We start from the raw sequence: 17760 nt of genomic DNA on the forward strand, positions 1-17760 counted from the left end.
AAAAGTGACCGAATGTACCCAAGCGGTTTGATAAGGTCGTTTGTAAATATTTACTGATTTGGAGAGAAAAGAAGTCAAATTACATAAACCCGCACCCACCCCATGCTTGCAGCCAAGGGACTGACTCTCTTATTTTCAGAACTATTGTACTACAGGAACATTCAGAAAGCAAACAATAAAACTGTTTAACTATTAGAGGGGGAAAAACTCCAAGAAAATCCCTTACAAGGAAAACAAAAATTAGGTTATTCCTAAAGCCTTTTTTTTTTTTCCCTAATGTTTTTTGTTTTGTTTTGTTTTGTTTTTTTCATTTATTTTTGAGACAGAGAGAGAAAGAGCATGAGCAGGGAAGGGACAGGGAAAGAGAGGGAGACACAGAAGCCGAAGCAGGCTCCAGGCTCCGAGCTGTCAGCACAGAACCCGACACGGGGCTTGAACGCATGAACCGTGAGGTCATGACCTGAGCCAAAGTCGGACGCCCAACCGACTGAGCCACCCAGGCGCCCCTATTCCTAAAATCTTTAAAGAGGCTTTTAAAAATTTGTATTTCAGTCATGAGTTCACCAAGTAATTTACTCACAAACTTATTCGCAGAACCCATTAGAATTCTTTACTATCACAACATCAGTGAGCAGCGGATCTGGAATTAACTCTTTCTGGTGCCTTATGAACAGAGAATTGCTCAAAGCCAAGAAGAGAAGGGGGGCTGGAGCCTCTGGTCACCCCACCCTCCACGCCCAGGGCGCAGGCCTGAGCCCAAACACGGGTCCCAGTCAGGCCGACCAGCCTAAGCTGAACACCAACGTTCCAGTTTCACCATCTGGAGGTCTAAAGACACGAAAAATGTCAACTTTGAAAAATCCAACGTCCTTAAGTGGCCTTTCCTTCCATGTGTACATTTTCAAACCCGGAACAGTTTAGGGGCATGGATGAGACTTTCCGGGTAAAGCAGGCAGGCCACCAAATGAGCTGCCAGGTTGGAAAAGAGATGCAAAGCACACTTTCTAGAAGAGGGAGGGGCAGACCGGTAACTACCAAATGTGGATGACGTGAAACAAACCAAAAGCTAGTAACTCCTGGGCAGATGGGGTGGGGGGGGGGGGGTCCTGGCCTGATTCCACCAAAGGCTCCCTGTGGAGCCCCGTGCAGTGAGCCCCACAAGGCCCCTAACCAGCAACCTGGGGAGGCCAGGACCCTCGTGCAACCCAAACATTTCTGCAACGAGATCATCTCTGTTCTGGGAACCTAACTGCTTTTGTTTTCATCAAACAAAAAAAAAAATTGTTTTGTGGCTCTCAGGGTGGGGCCGTCTATTCTTACAGGGAATAAAATTATGACAAAGAAATGAAGGACAACTGGCCCTCTTGGGCAAATAACAATAAGCCAAGAATGTGGTTTCTCCTAACCCTGACCTAAGTATCTTTTTTGTTACACTACATTACTATTTACCAACTACATGGAAAAAACCCACAGGTGCCGGGAAGGGGGAGGTTGCAAGGTAAGTGATCCAGGTGCAAGGAAGCAGGGGGAGGTACAGTCAGAACTAGGAATTCTGGAGCCAGAGAGACGCTTCCTGTGTGGTTCTGGGAAAATCAGGGTCCCCAGAAAGTCTCGGCTTCCTCCTTGGCCAAACAAAGACCCCCTCCGCCAGGGATGGGTGTGAGGGCCAGCAATGGCATGATGTAAACACCTGTAACAGGTGCCTAGAGGTACTCAATAATGGTGGATGACGTCACGAACGTCTCCTTTCTGACAGAATAAAGGGTCCAGAAGCCCACATGTTCTGACCTCAACGTGGCTTTACCATGGCATTCAGTTCTTAGTGCAATGTCTCTTGCTAAATCAAATCTGATTTTCCCGAAGCCGACCCTCATAAAAGCAGCACCAAGTTCCAAGTGGCAGTGGGAGGAGCCGCCAGCAGATTCACAGGTACTGTTGGTCCAGGCTCAGCAAACCCACCCTGAAGAGCTCTTCTGCTTTCTACGATGCTCCCTTTATTTCCATCCGTGCCCCCACCTGCCTTCTATGCACCACCTGTTCTATGTACACTCGCTACCGTAACTCCTCCCATGCTCAGAAAGCCAATTCTGACTCACAGGAGCCCAGCTGCTAGAAGTTTTCTTTTACCCGGGTCTTAAGGGGTGACCACCAAGCCCAGGTTTAATTTCAAGCTGGTCGGCACATATTTGCAACATTCATTCACTGCAGACGGTTGCCCAGGCTTTGGGTCATAATGATTCCTCCCTTGATCAGTTCTGCATTTCACTGGGAGAGAGACGTGGGATGGCTGATTGGTTTTCACAGACCAGACGTGAATGTCAATATCTCATACTTAGAATTTCCAAAGAGAGAAAAACAAACGACAAAAAAAAGCATCTTTGGGACACACCCATGGGGACACTCATCTGTCTATTCCAATGACTGTAGAGCTTGAAAGGAACAGAAAGTGTCTGGCATTGCATCTCGTGCAAATATCCTCCTTGGTCTCACGTAACAGTTCAGAAGAGTAAAAAGGGTGACTTGAAAAAAATTTTAATGGAAATATGCACACAGAGAAATACTCAAGTTTCTTAGGCCAGGAAAAATTACATTTAATGCCCCTAACAGGGGAAAGGCAGCTGAAATTTGATCATAGCTGTATAATACATTTAGAGTCAGGGCTTTTACAGAAATTTCTGCATCCTCTCTGAAGAATAGGGATTTTTTTTTTTTTTTTTTTTTTTTACTGTGACAACTGTGGGAGCCATGCATCAATTAGGGTTAAGGAATTCTAAATAATAAGAAAGATCTTCATTCAGAGACACATTTTTGTGTATATGCATTCTTTAAGATGACATTTATATACCTACGTGTATATAGAGAGGAAAATGTCTCCGAATGAAGATCTTTCATACACACACATATATAGCTCAAAAGAAACTAACGTGAAAAAGTAGAGGGAAAAAAAATAAATTGAGTAAGAAGATACGGATGAGGCCAAGTTTTGTTTTTTTTAATTAAAAAGCACCTGGAGAATAATAGACATCTCCCTGTTAGCAATAAAAAACACATCAGTACCCAAGAAGAAAAAAAGACAAGAGCCTGTATCGAAGAAAGAACTGATTAGTTAGAAAGGTTAAAAAAGAGAGAGAGAGAGAGAGAGAGAGAGAGAGAGAGAGATAAGAACAACTAAATTAAGTCTTAAATCTAACTTCTAAAGATAACATTTTTTCCGAGATGTCTCTAGCAGCTCGTGAATCTGTCCCCCGCCCCCATCCCCACCCACCCCCGCTACAGTAATTTGGACCTGCACACAGCACTTGTCTGTCTGTCTGCCTTACATACGGGTCTTCATCTGTGGGCTCTGCACTAGGTTGTGAGTCCCTGAGGATAAGTACCAAATTTTAAAGATTATTTTCAAACTGTGGGCTGTCACATTAATGGGTCCTGAAATCGACCTAACAGGTCACCACCAGCATTGTGTTAATGGAACAGAACAGAACCAAACAGATCAGACTAGAAAACATGTGTAGTAAAGTGGTATTTTGTGAAATGGGCATGTGTCTATGCATGGAGCACAACAGATCACAAGGTAACATACACTTCTTACTTGGATTCTGGGTCAAAGAAGTATGGTCAACACTGGTCTAGGACAACAATTCCCCCCACTCCGCCCTCCCCGTGCCCCTGCCCCCTTCTCATTATTTCTGAGGGATAAAGCCCGCTTCCAGCAGTAATGCAGGACTCTCTCATGATAGCCAATGCAGAGGAGAGGAGCCGTCCTTGGGAAAGGGAGATCATAAGGCAGGAGCCATGTCAATTTGGAGCAGGGAGCTGGATAGGTGTTCTCGGTGCATTTGAAATGATTCTTCTTGATGCTTCTGATACGCCATTTCCGAGGGTGCTTCCAACACCACCTACCCTTGTTCATTCCCTCCTCCATAAGGCACCCACTCCACGCCAGGTGCCATGGGGGTCACAGTAGCGACTACACACAATGCAAAAAGGTGCTACGCTCTTGAAGCTTGGAGTCAAGTAAGACAGCAAGTAAGTAAGTGAAGAGATAAATAAGCAAGATCATACAGACAGACCGTAATGCTTGCCGTGAAGGAAATAACGAGCAATGGGTCCGAAGACTGGAACTTGCCGCCATAGGAAGAATAAATGGGTTGGAAGGTCTGTTATGAGCTGATGCCACAGCCTGGGCCTGAAGTGGCCGGGGGTGGCAGCAGAGGAGGAGGAGGAAGAAGGACAGCTTCAGGATGTATTCTGGAGAACCACCTGGTCCTGGCAATGGATTAGAAGTGGCAGGTAAAGAAGAAAGAAGAAGAATGGTCCAGTTTGTGCAACGAATTGGGTCAAAGATTGGGAGGGGGGAAATCTGGTGCTCATCTGACCATGTAACCTTTGACCTGTCTATGAATTAAGAACAGCTGATCGCGGTACTTGAATGACGTTGCTGGACGCCCATTACCTCTCTTCCCTCTGTTGTAGACCCACTGACCATCCCCCCCCCCCCACCCCCGTTTATAGCAAAAGCTCAGTGATGTAGAAAGGTAGATCTACGGCGGGCTGCCTTCAAGGTTTAACATCAACTGATTTTCTACAGCTGATTCTTCTACAGCAGGGGCCGGTCAGAGGAAACGTGTTAGTCGTTGAAGGCCATGCGGTCTCTGTTGCAACTACTCAACTCTGCCGTTGTCCAACAAAAGCAACCACAGACTGTGGCAACCGCAGATGTGGCTGTGCTTCCGTAAGACTTGATTTATAAAAACACAACCCACCGTTCACCGGCCCCTGTCCCACCGCTCCTATACTTGAACCCAGGGCTCAGACTCTAAACTGTAGCTGTGGGAACCGAAAACCAGGTGAGGAGTCTTCAGGGGCTAGGAGAGGTGGGCTGGTGCTGTGAGATGGGGGAGGGGGAAGTCAAGAGCTTGAAGGCAGGAAAGGGGGTCACGCGGAGGGCGGGGGAGGAGGAGGTGCAGATGGGCTAAGTCGCGACACGAATACAACTCGTTGAGCCGACACAGCTCCCTCTGATTCTCTGGGTCTCAGTTTCTCCTCTTTAAATTAGATGGTCAGACTCAATCATCCCACAGGCTCATACCCTTAATGCTGTGAGAATGTGTTGCTACAGACTCGTTAGTGGACACGGGCCTTCATCTCTCTGTCTCCTTCCTGGCGTTTTACTCACTTGTAGCTTTTATAAACGGGGAGCCCCCAGAGTTGACATTTGTCACCCAGGTGCCATTCTAACCCAACATGAACAAAGTTGTCCTGGGATCTGGAAGGCGGGCTTAAAAATCGTCTGGAAACAGCTCCTGCTGCAGCACCCCCAGAGCTGGTCCCAGGGCACAAGGATGTTTCCACCCCTCACCCCCACCCCCCACCCCTGCCACTCCTCCTCTACTCTGGAGCTGACTCCTGTGCAGGCTCCTCGGGGACAGGCTGGCATAAAGAAGGGAGAGAAAGGAGGGGGAGGCTAGTGGAGGGCCGGCAGGTGCTGCTACTCTCCTGGTTGCAAGTTCCCTCCTTCCCCAGAAAAGCCATCCTCGGCCCCTAGACAAGGCCAAATCCAGACTTGAACAGGTCACAAACCCGGCCCAACTTCCCTGGGCCTAATCAAAGAATCTCCCTTGGGCCCTTGGCTCTCATTCTGAAGCAGGTCATTTGACACTTGGGATCATGACACACCATGACATAAAGGCAGGGTCCACTTTTTAGGGTGCAGGACCCCCCTCCCGCCAGAGGAAGACAAACAATAAACAAATCTGAAAGACTACGTAAGCTAACCCAAGGGCTACAGGACAACAGAGGAGAAAGAGGAGCCCCCCCCACACAGTCCTAGGTCAGCCCCTCCCGCAGACCCACTCAAGTGCACAACACACACACACACACAGTCCTCGACGAGCCCCTCCTGCAGACCCACTCAATGCTCACACCCCCTGTGCAGGGCAGCCCCCCAGCAGAACACGCAGCCTCAGAGACGGTTCTCACCTTCCCACCAAGCCCCCTACACAGTCTGTCTCCCTTGCGTTCGCACTTCCTGGGCCTGTCGAGATGGTGAAAGACAAATACGCCCATGTGCCCGTGAGAGGGGCCAGAAGCAATGCCAGGGCTTTCCTGGGGAGCATTCCAGAATGCATCCCACACGTGGCTCCGAATCAACTGAGGGATTGAACCTGTACGGTTCTTGTCTACACTGCTACCCTGCTGTGTTACTGGATATAAACCACTTGTCCTCTCAGACTGGCAGCTTTTTCACCTCCACATTAGAGGTAATACTATCTTCTCCGAGTCACGTTGGGCCTAAATGTGGTCATGCGTAGAATGTACCTAACACTGTACCCAGTACTTAAAAGCCAGTTAATCAATTCAATTCTCCTCTCTGTCAAAGGAAGTCACAGGAGAAGCCGGGTGATACTAAAAAAAGAGACAGAGAGAGAACAGAGAAAAGTTATGCTAACAGATGACCATGACCTCGTACCCCACCAAAATGCTTGGCAAATGAGTGATTCGTAGAGGCCCTTTTTGTTCTAAAATTCTGTCGTTTATAATCTAAAGACATCAAGGGGGATTTTTAAATTTTAAAATACGAAGCAAATGATCTGAGGAACTAGCCCAGTACGTGAAAGAGAGAGGCAGAAAGAGAAAGAACAAAACTAATCACGGAGAATTTTTATCCAGAGAGATGGCTGTTCATTTCCCACAACAAAACAGACCACTGCTCCAGAAGAAAGACTTTTTTTTTTTAACATTTATTTATTTTTGAGAGAGAGAGAGAGACAGCATGAGCGGGGGAGGGGCAGAGAGAGAGGGAGACACAGAATCCGAAGCAGGCTCCAGGCTCCGAGCCATCAGCACAGAGCCCGACGTGGGGCTCGAACTCACGGACCGTGAGATCGTGACCTGAGCCAAAGTCGGACGCTTAACCGACCAAGCCACCCAGGCGCCCCAGGAAGAAAGATTTTAAAAAGAGAAGTCACGTCAGACACTTGGATCTCCCTAACAACTTTGCAGCGTTGTCCTGGTTTAAATGCCCCACTGCGTTCTCCCCTCTCCCTCTCCCCCCCCCAAAAAGGAAGAGGGATGAAAAAAGAGAAATTACACCCCTGGTCCAGACAGAAGTTTCTCTCAACCCACCCCCTGTGCCTCAGTCCTGCTCCACCCTGGGGGAGGTGGGGGGGGGGGGAGCCCCTGCAGGCAGGGAGGGCAGACCCCGAGGCTTCGAGGACCGTGCCAGCCTACTGGCGTCAGGAGCTGGAAACAGAGCCGCTGATGGTCACGGCCACCGAACGACGTGTCCTCTTGGGAAGTCTCCCCCACTCCTGCAGCCGTCTTGCTATTATTTTACAGACGTGCTCCGAAAGCTACAAAGACGGAATCATAACGAAGAGGCCACTTGTGCAATACGCAGATACAGGAGCTGTGTGACAGTTGTTAAGGCCCCACGGCTCTGTCGGGAGCACGCTTCGGCCACCTCGGAACACCCCCTTCCTTCGTGAGCATCCACGGGCACGGGGGCAAGGGAACACAGAAGGAACAGGTGGGCAAGGACCATTTTCAGACACATGGGAAATGTTTCGTCTGCAGTGGAGACGCCGGGCAGGCTCCGTGAATCAATCATTTCCTTGCATTAACACCTAAATAGAACCAAAAGAAACCCAACATGTGCCTTAAAACCAAATTAATCTCTAGGAAAAGCCAGGTGTGGGGAAGTGGGCGGGACCTGTGGAAGGAAGGCAGTCGGTTCACTAGAGGTTAGGAGGGCCTTGGTGTCATTTGCTCGGTCACTTGCTATGTGTGGGAGGGGCTTTCGTCTCCTGCCCTCCACCACCCATCAGTGCAGGTCCACTGGGGCGGGCTGAGGGCGAGCCCGAAGCACGCAACTCATGCAGGCTGCTGGAGCTGGGAAGTGGGTTGAAATGAGTTCTCTCTCACACTGTCTACACTACTGCCTCCCAACTGCCAAAGGCAGGCGAGAGCTCAGTGCACCAACATCAATAACAAAATGATCAACAAACATCCAAAATATGTTTTCTGGATAAATACTGTCAAACTCCACACCAGTGACTTCTAACAAGGAAAAGGGAACACGCACACCCACACAGACACACACGTGTACCCCCTCCTACTCCACATCGGAAGGCCAAAGCGTTGGCATCTGTAAGATCACTGCTTTTATACAATTAAACCTTGGGTTCTTCCAAATCAGTTTTGCCAATCTGCCGTTTGGGGACCGTCCGCAAATAAGGGTTAACGATTCTCCCCTATCTGAAGGACAGCATTACCTGGGCAGGCTGAGAAGGAAAACAGACACACAGAGAGGTTTAAAAAACTTTCAAACACTTGCAAAACACATGGGAAGTGTAAGAAGCTGGTTGTTTTATACACTTCTAATAATAGGCCGCAGCACTTCAAAGAGCTGAATTCAAATGAATTCAAGATATTGTGTGACATCAATATATTATGTGCCCCCCCCCACACACACAAAGGATATGGATAGATAAGAAAATTCTTCATGACCATGTAACTGCTAACAACTTTATTATAGCAATGAGGATATGCAAATGTAGCAGGTTTTATTTGTCACCTGATATAGAACAAGACTGAACAGTGGTGTGATAGAATTGTCCAAGATGTGGATATACTCCTTTTTACAATTTTTTAAATAACAGCTGTTTGTATCGTACCCACAATCTTAAAATAAAAATTGCATAAGCAAATTATAAAGAGGACACACGGGGGGCGCCTGGGTGGCTCAGTCGGTTGAGCGTCCGACTTCGGCTCAGGTCATGATCTCACAGTCCATGAGTTCGAGCCCCGTGTCAGGTTCTGTGCTGACAGCTCAGAGCCTACAGCCTGCTTTGGATTGTGTGTCTCCCTCTCTCTCTGACCCTCCCCCGCTCATGCTCTGTGTGTGTGTCTCTCTCTGTCAAAAATAAACATTAAAAAAAAATTTTTTTAATAAAAAAATAAAGAGGATACGTGGTAGAACAAAAGACACGTTAGATTGCCTTTTCATGCTTTTTAAAAATTTTTTTCAGTTTCTTTATTTTGAGAGACAACACGTGCGCAAGTTGGGGAGGGGCAGAGGGAAAGAGAGACAGAATCCCAAGCATTCTCCTCATCATCACTGCAGAGCCCGACGTGGGGCTCGAACTCAGGAACTGTGAGATCACAACCTGAGCCAAGATAAAGAGTCAGAGACTATGCTGCCCATGCGTCCCCAGGCTTGGTTTTTTTTTTTAAGTTGACAAGGCAAACTAACTTAAAGCTAATAGGTATGAAGGGAGGTAAATGTACCATTTACGGCATTGACAGAAACAGAAACTCAGTTATTTGAGAAGTTCAAACCCCAGGAAGGGACTTTTATAAACAGATCGTCTGAAGGGGAGAGGCGAAAAGATGACAGCCAGCTCTAGTTCTGGGCTGAACTTGCACTCTTTCCAGAACCTCTTTCTTTTTTAAAAAAAAAATTTATGTATCTTTAAATGTTTATTTTTTATAGGCAGAAAGAGCACGAGGGGGGAAGGAATAGAGAGAGACAGACAGACAGAATCTGAAGCAGGCTCCAGGCTCTGAGCTGTCAGCACAGAGCCCGACACGGGGCTCAAACTCAGAAACCGTGAGCCGAAGTCAGACACTTAACCGACGGAGCCACCCAAGCACCCCAGTACCTCTACTTTCTTTAAAGAGATTCAGACGCTGCAAAATGATAACTAACGCAGTCATCTTTTATGGAGGGTAATAAAGGCACACGTGGGCCTGACACACACAGACATCCACGGCCGGGTTGCATCTGACGACCTTGTGCCACTTTATCTGCTGGTCGTCAGTAGTTACTCATCTATTTTTAAATGTTCCGATATGATCTTATCTAACTGGCACACATCATTTGATCACCTTATTTCCATAACTAAAAGTTGTTGAATGTACCTGGCCAGGTAGAAGTTACAGGGTGTGTGTGTGTGTGTGTGTGTGTGTGTGTGTGTGTGTGTGTGTGTATACTGGGTTGGAATTTAATAGTTATGGCATTGTATTTTGCAAAAAAAAAAAAAAAAAAAAAAAAAAATCGTAAAAACCCTCTCTCTCGGGAAAACATGCACACAGGGTTGTAGGTGTGTTTATATGTTTGCTTTGTCAGGGATGGCCACTGGCCACGGTTCCAACCAGTCACCGCTCTCTCCCATTCGTGGTCCACAAGGGGCCTTTGCCGGGGTTCCTAGGCTGGGAATCCAGCTTCTGGCGAAGCATCTTGCTATAGAGCCAACTTGGCCCGCCTAGAGAGGGACAAAGTGCCTTGCCAGCACCTTTAAATTTCAGCACGAGTGTTCTAACAGCAAAGGAGACCCTTTCAACAAATGGTGCTTGAGCACAGGCTGATGTTACGGCATCTGCTGCAGAGACAAATCTGAAGCCATCCCCAGCCCAAGTGGGAGAAGCGACAAGGAGCAAATGACACCCTAAATGTTATGGATTCCTTTTCAAATAGTCGAGATGGGGACAGAGCCTACAGGACTGGAGGGCAAGGCCGAATTTGCTGGAGGGGGGTGGGGGGAGGGCAGGAAAACTGCAGGTGAGAAGAGGCAGATCCAGAACTCCAAAAGGAACTGAGACCTCACGGAGCCCTAGGCAAACAAAGGGAGGGGAGACAAATGGGGTGGGGGGGGGCTGGACTGAGAGAATGAACTAATCCTGTGATTGGCACTCAGGGAAACATTTAAGTAAACAGAATCTACCCCAAAAGACTAGCTGACCTGGACCCTGGGAATCACATGAAAACCGTGGCAAAGGCTGAAGCTACCCGACCCAGCAGCCGCCTAGGGCCACGGCACGATGGTGTCTAAACCTTCCTCTTGGCCTCACTCGGAGTCTCCTTGAGGCCAATTTCAGAGCACTGAAAAGGCAAATTACATTGGTCCTCAACCTCATCATCACATCTTCCTGACAAATTGTGTTTCCGGGAGGTTCTGCAGAAGGTGGGAGTTGCCAACCTCCGGGCAGGCACAGCTATGCAGACTGCGGCATTTCGGTGATAGTGGGATGGGTGTCACCTGCAAAGGCCAGTGTCCAAACTGAGCACTGCTCGCTATGGGGAGTCACCTGGGCTACCAGCACAGTGACCGACAAGACTGTTACAGGGTCATGAGGGCACCTGGGACAGCACGCCTGTGTCTGCACACTTTTCTTCTTCTTCTTTTTTTAATGTTTATTTATTTTTGAGTGAGAGAGAGAGAGAGAGAGAGAGAGAGAGAGAGTGCAAGCAGGGGAGGGGCAGAGAAAGAGACAGGGAGACACAGAATCCGAAGCAGGCTCCAGGCTCTGAGCTGTCAGCACAGAGCCCCACGCGGGGCCCGAACTCACAAACCACGAGCTCATGACCTGGGCTGCAGTAGGACGCTTAACCGACTGAGTCACCCAGGCGCCCCACGGCTGCACCCTTTACAACTCACCTGCGAACCCACTATGACCTGAGGCACGGAACACAAGAAACAGTCCTCCAGAGATTCAACCAGAAGCCCATCAGGTTAATAACTGACAATTAAACACGACGACATGATAGCAAACGAGAGGAAGTCGGCCAAGGGTTATGAGTTACATGATTACGACACATAAGGGGAACATCTCCGCTTTAACAAACACTTCACGTGGCGCATTTCAATGGACAGGGTAAAAGTACTCTCTAACCACCATTTCATTAGTCCTGACAGGGATCTCAGGAAGGACGCCTGCAGCCGGGATTCTGGACCTCCCCGCGGGGGCAGGGGAGGGACCCCAAAAATAGGTGCCCTGCCCACGAACACACCAGGCTCAGACCATGCCACAGTGATTCGGTAAGGTTCCCCCCAAAACAGCCAGCCCTTGATCATCCACGGAGATGTTACACGCGAGCCATTTTCATTGGCTCGGTACATTGCCGAGGCATTGGCCTAAATGCCAGTCCGACCAGGGGCTCAGGGTACACCCGAACATCTGAGCAGTGGCGGCAGTGGTAACGGCAACAGGAATCACCATTGACATTGACTGACAACTGACCACGTGCCAAGCACGGTCCTCAGCATTTTTCCTGCCTATTTATTCTCCCAACAAACCTAGAAGACAGAGGGGCAGGAGAACCCTACAGACCAGAAAGTTAAGGCTCAGACAGGTTAACTAACTTGCCGCAGGTCAAATGCAAGCTGTCGGACTTGGGAATGCCTCACCATGGAAATGCGAGTCTGCAACAAACATCACCAGGTAGGTAGCCGGCTGCAGTAAAACCATGCCTCACACACATTCCTAAGCCAAACTTAATGATTTGGGGATCACCTACTGTCATTAAAGGAACAGATGTCCTTTACCAGGAGTGGCCACACACAAAGGCTTTCGGATACACACACTCTAATCGTTCACGTGAGAAGAGGCACAAAGTCCAAAGTTACGACTGCTACTATCACGGCTTTGTATTTGAGTCGTTGGCACGTGGTCATTGGCAGACAAAACATCACCTTTCCGTTTGTACAGCAAATTTCAAAGAACAATCAATTACCCGGGTGGCCCTAACCAACTCCATGAAGGGATCTGAGATTAAGTCCGTTTATAGCCAAGACGATTATAGGCTCCAAAAAGATGGGCTGGCCCCACTCCTAACCAGCAAGAGGCAGAGCCAGGATTCAAACCTCAGGCTTCTTGAGTTGCCTCCGTCCATCACACGTCCGTGAGGAAATCCAGCCCGCCGGCAAGGTTTTCAAATCTGTGTGCATGGTTCAAGAGAGTTCCAGCGTCTGCACAAAGGGCTGAGCCAAGACAAACGGAATCCCACGAAGTGGGACAGTTGGTGCAAACGTGTACATCCCCTCCCCCCAGGTGGGACCCAAGGTCTCTGAATTCACCTGGCAGGAAGGAGACTCTTAAAGTCATGTGCTCCTTCAGAGAAATCTTTGAAGAGAGTAAGAAGAGAAAGGGCTTTGGTTTGACAGACATATTCTAAAATGGGTGAGAGAGAGCTAAACTCCCCAACATCATCCCACTGGGATTATCGATTGTGGGTTTGTTTGGCAAAACGGAGCCCCAGATTACACTCAACTTCCAGCGTAGGGGCTACATGGCCTGTGTAAGCGAGGACACGACTTACATTTCCGGTGAGTTATATCCTTCCGAGTACATAATACATATAAGTGCACATATAAGACACTGTCATCAACCTTTTACTTATTTGTTTTTTAAAGTTTTAGTTAAGTGATCTCTATACCCCACGTGGGGCTCGAACTCATGGCCCCAAACATCAAGACTCGCACGCTCTTCCCACTGAGCCAGCAGGCACGCCTGTCATCACTCTTTTAAGACCCCAGAGAAAAATGTTGTGTCTGGAGTGTTTCGACTGTGCAGCAGTTCCCCCAAAACCACCATGACAAAACAGTGTGTCTGTTTCAGTGTCACTTTCCTCCCCGTGTGGCAGCCCCAGGGGACAACTTAGCTTGGATGGCAAGCTTACTCCGACCCGTTATCAGCCGTGCCCCATTCACCCGTGTGGGAGCCCCGGGAGCCACCCAGCTCAGAGAGACTCTTCATATAGGCAAGGACAGCGTGTGGAGACAGACCGCTCAGAAAGGCGGGCTCTGTCTTCTGCACACTCAGAGGCAGCCCAGAGAGGAAGGCACGTCCCTCTCTGGGAGAGATCGCCCTTGACTTTGTAGCGTCTTCCAATGGTGGGAAAGTACTTAACCCACTGCTTGAAAAGGAAGACTATCCAGAACCTAGCAGAAACGAGTCTGGGGCTCTGTTTAGGCATTGTTTGTTTGTGTAGGTGTTTTAAATTGAAGACCGATCCCTACCTGTTAAATTAACCTTCCATAGTGACCTGCATGATCACCGGCGGCCCTCTCGCGCTTAGGCATTGGCCAGGACTCAGCACACACGTGCACTGGGTACTCGGAGCACGCGGGCAACACTACAATGGTTGCCGATCCTCCCCATCCTGTACTCTTTGTCTAACTGTGCCGCATACACTCCATCCACCCCACAGAGCCACTCGCACTGCTCCCAGCCCGAGGAGACCAACATGTGTAGACACGTGGCCAGGCTCTACTGACTTCGCGTCTGGTTCAACCAAAAGGAGGCACGGGGAAGAGAAGTGAAGGGTGGAAGGAGGGTGAGGGCAGGGTATTTACTCCCCAGGCTCCAGGCTGCATCCCGCCACCAAAGGCCGCGCCCCTACCGAGGGCTCATAACCACAGCTCCTTTCTCCTCCAGAGGCCAGCACTTGCCCCCTTGCCTTCAGAAGGGGTGAGGGGGGTGGGCGCCTGGGTGGCTCAGCTGGTTAAGCGTCCGACTCTTGGGTTTCAGCTCAGGTCATGATCTCATGATCTGTGAGAAAGAGCCCTGCGTCGGGCTCTGTGCTGACAGCGTGGAGCCTGCTTGGGATTCTCTCTCTTCCATGCCCCTCTCCCACTCGTGGTGAGGAAAGTGCCCTGGGGTAGCCCACCATCGCCCCTCCCCTGGGGGTGCACGGGGGGGGGGGGGGGCATGCGTCCTCCTCACTGGTTCCTTGCATCCCTGCCCAGGGCTGCCAGGCTGGCCCTTTATTAAAAGCTCACCGTTACGTGGGTCATTGTGCCTAGTGTCTCCTGCCAGGGCAATGAATGGCAAGAGGAAAACCACCCTGATCGCCCTAGAATTTCACTCTGGGAGTCTACAGGCCACAGTATGTGCATAAGAATTTCCCCGTCATTTCCCCAAATCACAGAGAATAGCAGAGGGGGAAAATGCCACAATTGCGTCCCCAATCATTTACTCTGTTGTATACCTTGAGACCAGAATTCATCTTCCTAAAAAGTGAAATACAAGCTTTCAAACACGACAACTCGATTACAGCGCTCATAAAGCACGTTGTCACCAAAAATATTCTCTGTAGACTTCCTCTAAGAGCGCACCGTCAGTGATTACTATTATGTTTCAGTCACGTTCACTGTGCATAAAAACTGCAAATAGGAGAACAGCGTCAATAAGGTGTCCGGGTTTTAGAACAGCCGAGTGAAACTACATCGTATCTAAAACACTTCGGAGTACATACTAACTATACGGTATGTATTCGATTATTGTAACAATAACAGAATCAAAACTTCTAAGAACTTAAGACCTAACATCCTGAAGACTATCAGAGTTCTGTACGAGGTCAGAGTGACCTTCAGGAAATTCACACAGACTGAAGTTGCAAATCTCAAAACTAGGAGCTGTCTCGTGGGGGCTGGGATCTCCAACAAACCTACAAGACGTAATGAAAAAAAAAACAAAACACTGATAACATAATAGGTGTTGACCTTCTTTAATCACTGAGGAATCATCAGTACCCACAATGTTAAAAAAAAAATTAAAAAAGGGATTTTAACAAATTAAATGTAAACCATGTGTTACCGCTATGTATTTTCTTTCTTTTTTGTTTTTTTTTGTTTTTTTACCACTATGTATTTTTAAAACGCTGTGAGCAACAAGTGTAAAGGACTTCATCTAAAGACAAATAGTTGTGTTGAGAGCTCACTATGGCTTTACCACAGACCTGGGTTCCAACAGCCGGGTGTGGGCTGCTTTCCCAGGGCTCAGCCTGTTGCTACAGGTCCCAGTTACGGCACTTTAGAAATTTTGCAACAAGTATGAAGGGAGGGAGCAGGTAAACAATGCCTTTTTTCTTGGGAAACAAGGAGGAGACTCGGGTACAACAGCCTAAGGCCTCTCCTTGTATCTTTCCTACACAGCTCCCTGGGAAGGTTCAACAGTGCATTGATTTATAAGTTACCTGATTAGCGACTACCGCCCCTCGCTAATATGTAAACGCTACGAAGGTGGAGGCTATTCGCATCTGTGCTCGTGACCCTGTGCCAACACAGATGCAGGTGTTCAAAAGATTTTCTACTCGTTTACACACCCACACCTTCGACGGGAGGATGAACAATAAGAAGTTTGAAACTTTGGGGGCGCCTGGGTGGCGCAGTCGGTTAAGCGTCCGACTTCAGCCAGGTCACGATCTCGCAGTCCGTGAGTTCGAGCCCCGCGTCGGGCTCTGGGCTGATGGCTCAGAGCCTGGAGCCAGTTTCCGATTCTGTGTCTCCCTCTCTCTCTGCCCCTCCCCCGTTCATGCTGTCTCTCTCTGTCCCAAAAATAAATAAACGTTGAAAAAAATTAAAAAAAAAAAAAAAGAAGCCTGAGACTTTGCTACATATACTTTTTTCATAGAATTTTGACTTTAGAACTAAGAAGTGTTTTCCAATTCAAAATAAAAAGGAGAGCAATACAAATTAAAATCATGAGACACGGCAATATGCCCACGGGAGTGGCTAAAATTAAAAATGCTGTCAATCTGAAGCGCTTTTCTGGATGTGAAGCTACCGAAACTGTCCCAAACTGTGGGGAGGGATGTAAAACTAGCTCAATCACGTTAGAAAACAGTTTGGCATTTTTGTATAAAATTATGCATGCGCCTATCATGGGACCCTGCAATCCCATTCCTAGATATTTACCCAACAGGAATGAATTCATATATCCACACAAAGACCTGTACAAGAATGTTGTGTGAGCATTGTTGTATGAATGTTGTATGAATATAGGAATATAGCAGCTTTGTTCATAATTCCATAAAACTACAATTTCTCCAAAATTCATCCACTGTGGACTGGAAAAACAAATTATAGCTGATAAAATGGAATACTATTCAGCAATAAAAAGGAAGGAATTGCTGATACACGCAACATTTATGATTCTCAAAAACATTACACTGAGTGAAAGAAGTCAGATATAAAAGTAAACTGTTCCATGATTTCATTACCAGGAAATTCTACAAAAGTAGAAAAGTGCAAAATGTACAAAAGTACATCGGTGGCTGCCTGACGGTTCAGGTGGATGGAGAGAAGACTGATTCAAAGGGGCACAGGGAAACTGGCAATGAAGATATCCTGGTGGCCACTGTTGTAGTTGGTCACACAGACATAGAGATATTAGTATATACACTTTCGATGGGTACAGTTTATCATATATTTGTTAAGGTGTGCCTCAATAAAATTGGTTTCTTGGAAAAGAGCAAACTATCAACTTAAAAATTGTTTTAAAAGCAAACAAAATAACCTCACTGGAGGATCGAGTTGGCAACGTAACTTTACAGGCAAAAGGATTCTATCCTGTGGCTTTTGAACTCAATACCGACTGTCGGTTGTAGTAGAATGTGTACTAAGGACAAAATGAACTGCTAAGAAATATGATGTTTTGACCTGAGTTATATTAATAGTAACATGATTTTGAAACTATTTTATGTATCTTGCAGAATAAAGCAAAAAATGAATGTGTGAATCCATTCACAGTATTAGAAGCCAAGCAAAGAGCTATGAATACAAAATCAAGGATTTTAAGGAAAAACCCACTATTGTCAGACATGACTTGGAAATATAAATAAGCCCATTATTCTATTGTTTCTTAGTTCTGCCCACCGAAAGCCCTGAAAATGGTAACACCCCAGTCACAATAAACACACTCAGCATCCAGATTCGGTGTCTAAACACCATTCACCTCTAAAAGCAATCAGAGCTTTTTGGAGAAATGGATATATCTGGTCTGGGAATGGAAAACAGAAGATAAACCTAGGGCATTTCTGTGCAAGAAAGCAAATTAAGTACTCAGAGACTAAAAGGGACATGTTCAAAGGACATGAAAGGCAGCCTGAAAGGGGTCTTCCTGGCCAAATTTGAGGTAATTTGAGCATCAAAACAATCACTGTAATTGATTATAAACACGGACTAAATACAACCGGAG

General features: G+C 47.5%; 1 protein-coding gene and 1 long non-coding RNA gene across 9 annotated transcripts in view; one reads left to right on the forward strand and one right to left on the reverse strand.

The window, feature by feature from the left end:
• The window catches only part of FOXN3 (forkhead box N3), a 403882-nt gene that overhangs the window by 174528 nt on the left and 211594 nt on the right, over positions 1–17760 (reverse strand). The gene's annotated exons all lie outside the window — the stretch shown is intronic.
• LOC109500973 lies at positions 473–16044 on the forward strand. 2 transcript variants are annotated; one of them, XR_006599912.1, is made up of 4 exons: positions 473–1929; positions 4589–4847; positions 7339–7483; positions 15717–16044. It is a non-coding gene; the product is annotated as an uncharacterized LOC109500973 (long non-coding RNA). The 2 variants fall into 2 exon arrangements; XR_002158894.3 differs by lacking the exon at positions 15717–16044 and having other exon boundaries at positions 476–1929; positions 7339–7650.

The sequence above is a fragment of the Felis catus genome, chromosome B3 (assembly GCF_018350175.1).
Source record: "Felis catus isolate Fca126 chromosome B3, F.catus_Fca126_mat1.0, whole genome shotgun sequence".
NCBI lineage: Eukaryota > Metazoa > Chordata > Mammalia > Carnivora > Felidae > Felis > Felis catus.